This window comes from Dermacentor silvarum, chromosome 11 (genome assembly GCF_013339745.2).
Source record: "Dermacentor silvarum isolate Dsil-2018 chromosome 11, BIME_Dsil_1.4, whole genome shotgun sequence".
Classification (NCBI taxonomy): domain Eukaryota; kingdom Metazoa; phylum Arthropoda; class Arachnida; order Ixodida; family Ixodidae; genus Dermacentor; species Dermacentor silvarum.
Window position 1 is genome coordinate 36,487,926 of NC_051164.1, and position 9,008 is coordinate 36,496,933.

Consider the following 9,008-nt stretch of genomic DNA (forward strand, 5'->3'; position numbering starts at 1 on the left):
AGCCAACAAGGACTAGCATGCACGACTTCAGAAAAACTTCATCTGACCCCAAAAAACCGTTATTTGTTTTCCACAAAAGCCTATTTTGTGCTGACATGAACAGATTAGGCAATGCCAGGAATGGCTTGCATCAACATCGTGGGCTCTCGCAACAGAGAAACTAGGTAGTGATAAGCAAGCAGATTTATGAGTTTCTCCAGTTTGTTCATCCGTCAACTGTCAAGAAAGAGCCAAATCAATACTTTTTCTTTAGCGGTGACCATGGCACAATACCGAAGGCGTCCATCAACTAGCAACAGAGTGAACATGGGCATAATGAACTCCTCCCGCACTTTCCTCATACCATGTGCCCATGAGGTACACCTGTTCAGTTATATCCGCTAAACAATTTTTTTAGAGTCATTTGCTAGCCAGAGCGAGAATGTAAGATGAACGTTGTCAGAATGAGGACAATTTCGATATCTATCTGTTTGCTGCTCAATCGTCTGCTGCTGCTGCTATCTCGTCATCAAAAAACAATATATCGTCTTTTTAAAACCCGCTTTAGTAAACAAAATTGATTTGTATCGCTGTGGATAAATTTTACACTGTTGCGACAAATCCAGACCGAGAGCCCAGCTACTACTCGCACCATCTCTCTTGCTGTGCATGCATGCCTGTCTAAGTTTATTGTTTTTTTTTGTACGCTATCCTGTAGAACCCTCATTTTTGGCTGGTTCAGCAGGTCATTCTCATGCCATACGGCTGAGTGACCATGGTCATTACACCGCTCAAGGACGCCTCTTGCTATAGAGCTTCTTGATTTATTACTCTGTCAATGAGTTCATTTTATTTAGAAGTCAAAGCCTAAGAACGCATTGTTGTGAACATTACAGCGAACATCTAGGCTAGGAATGAAATGTCTGCCTTGCAATCTACTAACACCACCATTTATTTCACGTTGGAAAGGTCTTTTTATGGCCTGTTTTCCGTGTTTTATTTTACTTTTTGTTGTTGTTTGCGATTATGTGGTCTTACCCCTAATCTTGTTGAGAGCACTGAGCAGCTTGGGTTTCGATGTCATGTGTACTATGATGGATTACATGCATGTTTCTTTCCAAATTGCCAATATGAATTTCATGCTGAGCAATCCGGTGATTTTTCTTAATGTACGGTGAAAAAGTCCTTGGTTTTATTATTTAGTTCACGTCACAGACACTATATTGCATATTATCAACTACTCGCTCCTTGAAGAGTAAATGGCTAATAATTGCAAACCTTCAATTACAGTGAGCGAAAATGTGGCAAGTCGTCATCGTGTAAACTGATCACATTTTGTTGATATGCTACTGCCTGAAACATTTTATTCAACTTGTGGTGAAAGCATTTTATCTAGCTAATTTGTATGCCACTGGCAATTATCTTTATTGCGATAGGAATTATATGGAGACTCCAGGCGCATTTCGGCCGTCGCCGTCACCGTGAGCTCCCGCATAAAGTCCACGGGTGATAAAATTGTCGCCGCGCCGTGTGCTCTATGTGCGAGTGAAAGCATGCGAGGGTGAGCTACCGATCGCGGCTTAGTCTCCCGCACGCATGCGAAGGAAGTGGCAAGGAAGCGACGTCTTCCAGTCGCGTGCAACGCCCTGGAGGGAGGGTAGGGAGGGGGGGGGGGGGTTAATCAGCGCCGCCCGAGCGACCGCGTGCAATGTACAACTGTACCTTGAGGGTATAATAAATAAATAAATAATAAATAAATAAATAAATAAATAAATAAATAAATAAATAAATAAATAAACCGTCCAGCTACCGTCCCCCGGGAGGACCGCGTGCCCTCCCGGGGGATGGTAGGGAGAGGAAAGGCCGCGTACAACGCCGCGCGTTCCCGCCAGAGCGGCTGGGGGTAGAGTTTGCGGCGGGGGAAGAGTCCTTCCTCCCTGCACTGTGTTTTCGCGGCTTAGTTCGCGTTGATGCGAGAGGCGGCACGAAGGTCAATTAGCTCACCGCTGCTGCCACTCTTACTCACTACAGCGTTTTGACAGCGAGTTTCCGTGGTTATCGAGAGAAATGCGTTCATGTTTGCTTGTGCGCGCGTGACACCGTGCATTTTATTTAGTTAGTATGCCTATGCTTACACGTTTATATGGCCGACAAAACTATTGTCCTTACTTCGTACAGCTGTCCCCTAGTTTGCTATCGCAATCGATCCTTCGGCTTTCGGGTGAAACTGCGCCATTTTTTTTTTGGTTCAGCTGTAGAACCTGGTATGGTTATTGAAGTTTTTACGATGAACAGCAGTGAAGAACGAAGAAATTGACCGATTGTCTTCATTGTTTCGTTCGTCATGCCCTGATTAGGTACAATGGCACGGAATAAAGAAATAAAGAAAAACCGCATAGCCTTTGCAGGAGGAAAAATTGTAATAGGGAAGAGAAAGCATTCGGGTAGTCTCCCCTGTCTGCACCCGAGAGTATCATGGCGAGGCAAATAAAAGTCATTAGTGTTCTTAAGCACGCCAGCTTCTGATCTGAACGAAAGCATGCCCTGCCTAAAGGATCGAACATGAAACACCATTCTGTGGCGGTTGCCCTCTCAAATAAGCTAACCAGGTGGTTAGCAAATTGCGAAGCGTGCTAGAATTACCAAATCGTTGCAAAAGAAAAAAAAATCCTAATGGCGGAAGTCTTCCATTAAAGGAAAGTTGTCCATCTCTTGTAGTTGTGGTATATCTTCGAGTAGCTGACACATTTCTTTTACATTGAAGCTGTCTATGGCTAAAGTTCTGTGCATTTTTCGTGTCCGTCAACAGATCTGGGTGTGCAAAAACTCAGCTCCCAAATTTGATCAAGATCGCTGCATTTTATGTAAAAGCTTATGCGTCTCATCACCTGGATATGCATTTTCAGTAGATTAATTATCAATAGACACAATTTTCAAGATCAGTAGAGTCTCGGGTAGATAAGAAGGGTTTGTCAAAAAATTTGACCCGCGTCGGCCATGTGTACGCTCACACTGCCTTCTCTTTGCCATCGTTCCAAGCGCTTGCGTGCCTAGTTTCTTTCCGCTCTCCCGGCGCGGCGTTCCCGTCGCGTGTGTCTATTTTCATCCCTTCCCCGAAGTAGCGATAGTCTTCCACGTAAATGTATGCCACCGATGCAGAGCACCAATCAAAATAAAAGTGTGTTTCGTGCCTCTTCCTTCGGGATGACCGCCGTCGCCGCTCAAGAGATGAAATTTCCTACTACCTTTGATCTAAATTCTGTGTTACCTCTATGCCTTCTGCTAAACTGCTTCGCTAGTAATCCACCTTGACAGAAGTGAAATGGTGCATGATTTTTTTAAGCTTTCTCCATCACGTGGACTGCAGACGAAATAATTTGCTTTATTCTGTGTTTCTGCAGTTTAAACTGTCGATAAATAGGACGTCGTGCTGACACCTGCTCATCTCTTGTTCAACCCAGATAGAACAGTGGCTGCTATGGAAAAGCGTTGTTCTCATCTCCAGAGGCGGATTCCTCAACCTCAAAGCTGTTGTTCTTGAATACCTGCATTGAGTTTTCATATAGCTTTGTGCTATATCTCCCAGTGGGTGACAAATTAGGCCTTCAAAAGTGTGCGAGTTTTGTGCCGAGTTGCGGGGTGCTGGTACATTGGGGGTGGTAACTGCTATCGCCCTAATACGGCATCAACGCCTCCTATAAACTTTATAGGAGGCGTTGACGGAATGCGCAGCTAGAGTAATCACTGCAGGCCCATTTCTTTCCCGCTGCGATGATGTGGATAGTGGCGTGTGGCGGTGACAAGACAAAGTGTGTGACAAGCCAGCTTGAAGTAATGGTGATTGTATGGCAGCAGCAAGAAAAGAATTGGTGATGATGATAATGGAAGAAGACGACCACGTGCCACGAACGACGAAACGGCGTGCGGAGCGCGCAAAGCGTGAGAGCGCGAGAGCGGGTGAGAGCGAGCGGCAGCCTCGAACGTCAGCTCGCAGAACGGCGGTTCAAGGCTCGGGTGCTGGCGACCGGGTGTCCTGCTACGATGCAGACCCGGGTGGAGATCCCGCTCGTGGCTGGGCTCTCCTGCGCACCAGCGGCCTGCTGTTCTAGCGACCTGGTGCAGTACTTCCTGCTGGGGACCCGGACGCCTGAGCTACCTGCGTGCTGACCAAGCCCGATGACTGGCGACCGGGTGTCCTGCTAACGTGCGGACCAGAAGAATCGAGCCGCTCGATTGATCCAGAAGAGCCAATTGGCTTTCCCGAAACTCGTCCGCAATCCATGCCTCCTACCGCCTATTCATCATGAGTGGATATTTGAGTACTACTGGGCTGTCTCTGTGCGGAGGCCTCTTGGGACACTCCCATGTGATATGTTTTAGTGCGGGTGTGTCTGTGCACCACGGGCGCTCGTCAATGAACCTCGTTGGGTGTATTCTGTGTAGGTGGTGCAGGTTGGGGTATGTATTCGTCTGAATACGACGCCAGTCCCTCTCCTGCTGGCTGCCTGAATTCGAGTGAGGATGTCCAAAACGTCTCCGCTCCTGCCTTTGCTGTAAAAAGATGTCACGAGATTTCGGTGGAAGGTCGTCGCTGAGCCCGGCCGTTGCTAGGACGTTTAATCCTCGAGCAATACGGTCTGCCCTCGCGTTCCCCGCCTGTCCCTGGTGTGCGGGACACCATATGACAGTTGATACTAGCTGATTGCCCAAAATTTTGATTATTGACTGAGCTACAATCCCACTTCGGAACAGGCGGACCCAGCTTGTCGACATGCGGTACACTTTTACACAACTCAAAAGCCTTGTTCACTGGCACGTGAAGATAAAAACAGCTAAAATTGTCTTAGGTTCATCTACCCTTCATTTCAAGTCAACGGCACCGAAACTCCAAAAAAGTTTCTCCCGACGCACTCTACATGACACGCGCTACATTTTACCGGAAATAGCCTGAGGCGTTACGCTGCTCTTTTTTCAGGAGTTCCTAGAAATTCTTCGGACAAGGTAAAAGAACAAGTTACTATGACGCCATCATTAGACTATCCACATCCAGGTTTTCAATGGAACCCCCTCAACTGTGTTCACCAAATGGAACAAGATGCGCTCCAGTACATTTTGCCTTTTAGTCAAGTTTCCGACGCACTCGTTATCGAGGCACGCAAATGACGGTTCGATGGGGCAGAGGCACCATTCAGTATGCGCCACCATGAAAGCTGCTCTCTTCTCGGGGCGAAAAAATACCGGGGCTTGCCTAAGGGCATTTCTCTTCCTCGACGGCGTCACTTTCTTTCGCAAGTGCTCTTCCTAATGACGGGGCCATTTGAGCCGACAACGCTTTTTCGTTGCCGTTATCTATGTAAAGATAAAGGACAAAGAAAACTCAAAGCCGTACAGCGCGAACGGATGACTGAAGATACATTGTCACTCTTTAAATACATTCTTTGTACCTTTTCTAGAATGACATTCTACAAAAGATATTATCAATGTGTATTCAAAACATGCCATAATATACTCTCAAACGAAAAAGCGACGATCAAATAAATTATGCGGATAAAAGAAAACTTATGTTACAGCCAACAAGAGCGTATGCCAGTATTAGCAACACGTGAAGGAGTCCCTGCAGTAGGGGTGTGATCATGCAAGGCAATGAGTGTACCCAGAGTGTGGAAAAAAAAAGACAGAATTTAACCAGGTTACAGCGGGTGTTCTACATGTGAGTTGTTCTTCTGTTGCAAGATAGTTTAGTCCAATAAATTTGCGTTTAGAAGCGTTTTAGCCCAGAGAAACTAAGACTACAAGGCTTCATCGCCTATAGAAGCAGTGTGCTGCAAGTTGTTGTCAGTTGACGTGAAATAAGATCCTCGCGCCTTCCAATAAGGCGCATTTTATTAATAAATTGACTTCCACCCCAGCACTCTACCCAGCCTATGCTCCTGTTAACAAGCTTTATCACCACTCCTGTTACCCGGTGTGGTGGCTTGGTAGCTACGGCTTTGCTCTAGTAAAATCCGGGCCGCAGCGGCCGCATTTCGCTGGAGGCGGGGGGGGAGAAAAATGAAAAAAAAACGCCCTTTTGCCATGCATTGTGCGCGCACGTTAAAGAACCCCAGATGGTCAAAATTAATCCGGTGTCCGCCACTTCGGCGTGCTTCACGATCAAATCGTGGTTTTGGCACCTAAAACCACAGAACCTACATCTAGCTCTCCTGTTTCTTCAATAAACATTTTGACACAAGGCGAATAAATTAGAAGACGAATAAGGAACGGAACATGTTTTTAAACACTTTGTGGCGGAAGCAGCAACACATATAACATGGATTCTTTGTTTTGTCTGCTACCGCATGTTTAAGCCGGGCGTAATGTGTCTGTTGAATCCAAACAATGTGGCAAAATCCTGGCGGCAGTGCAGAATTGGTCCAAGCACTGTGCCACATACCCCTGTGAACTAGCGAAGCTGAGCGTGGATAAGTCTAGTTAAGCATGGTTGGGACTACTTAAGCTCAATTATGATGATTAGTGGGGTTTATTGGCGCAAGGGCCAGATGTGGCCAAAGAGCGCCAAGGCCATGATAATGGCGTGTCAGTGGTGCATGAATAGTGAATTATGAGGTGTGGATAAAACATTGATAAGGCGTGGCTGTAAAGGGGCCTAAAAGTAGTCGCTGTAAAGAGCGTAAAATCTACATGTAATAAGGTTATGACAATGATTACTGACGTTTACTATAAAAGAGAAGAATGCATTGAAAAAGAGTGATAAGATATTGTCACGAGCCTCGAGAAGTAGTCTTGAAGGTTTGTGGGAACCCTCGGGTCCCATAATCGCCGCACGGGCAGCGAACGTCGCGTCACGCGCATGCGTGCCAGGGAGAGTTGGGAGAGGGGAAACTTTCCTTCCGCGGGCGGCGCGCGGGAATCGCAAGCGCTATCAGCGCCACCGGGTGGGTCACGTGAGATCCCGCTGATATCGCCCGGGTCTCTTTGGTAGTCTCCAGCAAGCGGCGACGGCGGATGTCTCCGCCGTCGCTCCCGTATTCCCGCACGTGGTTAGTCAACCGCGTTCTTGCCGCGGCAAACGCCGCGGCCCCCCCCCCCCCCCCCCCGCATTCCCCAGTTGGTAAGTCGGAAGCCCTTCTTTACCTAGTGTATTATTCTCTTCGAGGGAACCCTCAGCGATGTCAACTATATAGCTAGCTGGCCTGCTCGAAGTGTTAGTTGCAGTCGTAATAAATGCTTTCCGAGTGTACACGTGGTTGTCGTCTATTGTTTTCTCGAGCTTGTACCGGACCGCGGTTGATGCGCAGGCATGCGCCAACCGCGGGGCATGGTAGTGTCGAGGCAGAGGGCCGTTGGCATCCCCCCATATCCCGACATTTGGCGTTCCCAACGTGCACTACGCTGCACACGCTAGCACAACGCGAAAGACGAAGCACGTAACTGACACACTAATACAACGCGCAAGACAAAGCACGTAACTGAATCGTCACCGAGTCAAATCAGCGCGTACAGCGCGTCGTAATTGCAGCCTCCGCGATCAACTTCAGAAACATTTTCAGAGCTAATTGCGGAGGCCACGCTCCGCTGTGCTGAGTACGGTGAACGCCACCTAGGTGGCGTTGGTAGTGCTTCTTGATGCCAGCGTCCCTTCGAATCCTGGCATCGAGGCGTCGTAGTGCTCAGACCACCGAAGCGTTCACTGTCGGTGCGCGTTAGTGTCATAATGCAGTACTTCTCTTTTCTGCTCGTAGGCGGCGGCACCGCCCCGAGCAAGAGCGCGGGTACACGGAGGAGTGTTAGATATATAAGGCGCGTCTGTGTAGCTCTCTGCATATGCGTTTGTGGCGCAATGGGTTAAACGCTCGGCGATCTATCGTCGCGGACCGAGAGGTCGTGGGTTCGATTTCCAAATTTTGCATGTTTGTGGAACTTTTTCTTCTGGTTTCTTTCTTTGTATTATGTTCGTGTATGTTCGTGTGACGTATTTCCGTGACGGAAATACGTCAGTGAAGTCTTGGTGGACCCCGGCATAAAACACTTTCGTGTTAAAAAAGTAGCCGTCACGCCGGCACAGTCACTGAACGAAGAAGCAATCTCCCAAAGATAAATGAAAAGCAGAAACAAAGAAGGGAATAAGATAAAAAAAGGAAAAAAAAAGTTACGACGCGCAATGTCCGGCTTCATGCTCACAACATGAACTATGTCTGAGCTCGGTTGTCTTTGTGTCCTACTCCGTGTCTGCGATGATCTGTCCGGAACTACTTCGTAGTTTACGTCACTGACGCGGCGGAGCACTTTATACGGACCGCAATACTGGCTCAGCAGCTTTTCACAGAGGCCACGACGGCGAACGGGGGTCTACACCCAAACTTGGTCCCCGGGGTTGTAGGACACGTCCCTGTGGCGGATGTTGCTGCTGCTGGCCGATATGCAGCCGCGCGAGCTGCCGACCTTCCTCAGCACGCTCTGCAAATTCCTCGGCGTCAGTTGTCAATAGGTCAGCGTCTTGATACGGCAGCATAGCGTCCAGCATCGTCTGGACTTCGCGACCGTACAGAAGGGGAAAGGGCGTGAAGCGCGTCGTCACGTAAGGCAAGATCCGATCCCATATTTTGTGTTGAACGTCGATGTACATTGCGATCATGCATGTCTGTGACTGTCTTATTCAGTCGCTCGGTAAGTCCGTTGGTCTGCAGATGGTACGTGGTCGTCTTGCGACGCCTGGTGTTGCTCAATTCAAAAACCTCGTCCATAAGCTGCGCTGTGAATGCTGTCTCTTTGTCAGTTATTACAGTGGAGGGAGCACCGTGACGCAAGACGATATGGCGCATGAAGAATTGCGCTACCTCTGAGGCCGTGGCTCGCGGGATCGCCTGCGTCTCAGCATAGCGTGTTAAATAATCAGTCGCGACGATCACCCATTCGTTGCCGTCGGCAGACAGAGGAAACGGTCCGAGAGTGTCCATGCCGACTTGGTCGAAAGGCGTGTGAGGTGCTTCAATTGGCTGAAGTAAGCCAGCCGGTTTAACGGATGGTGT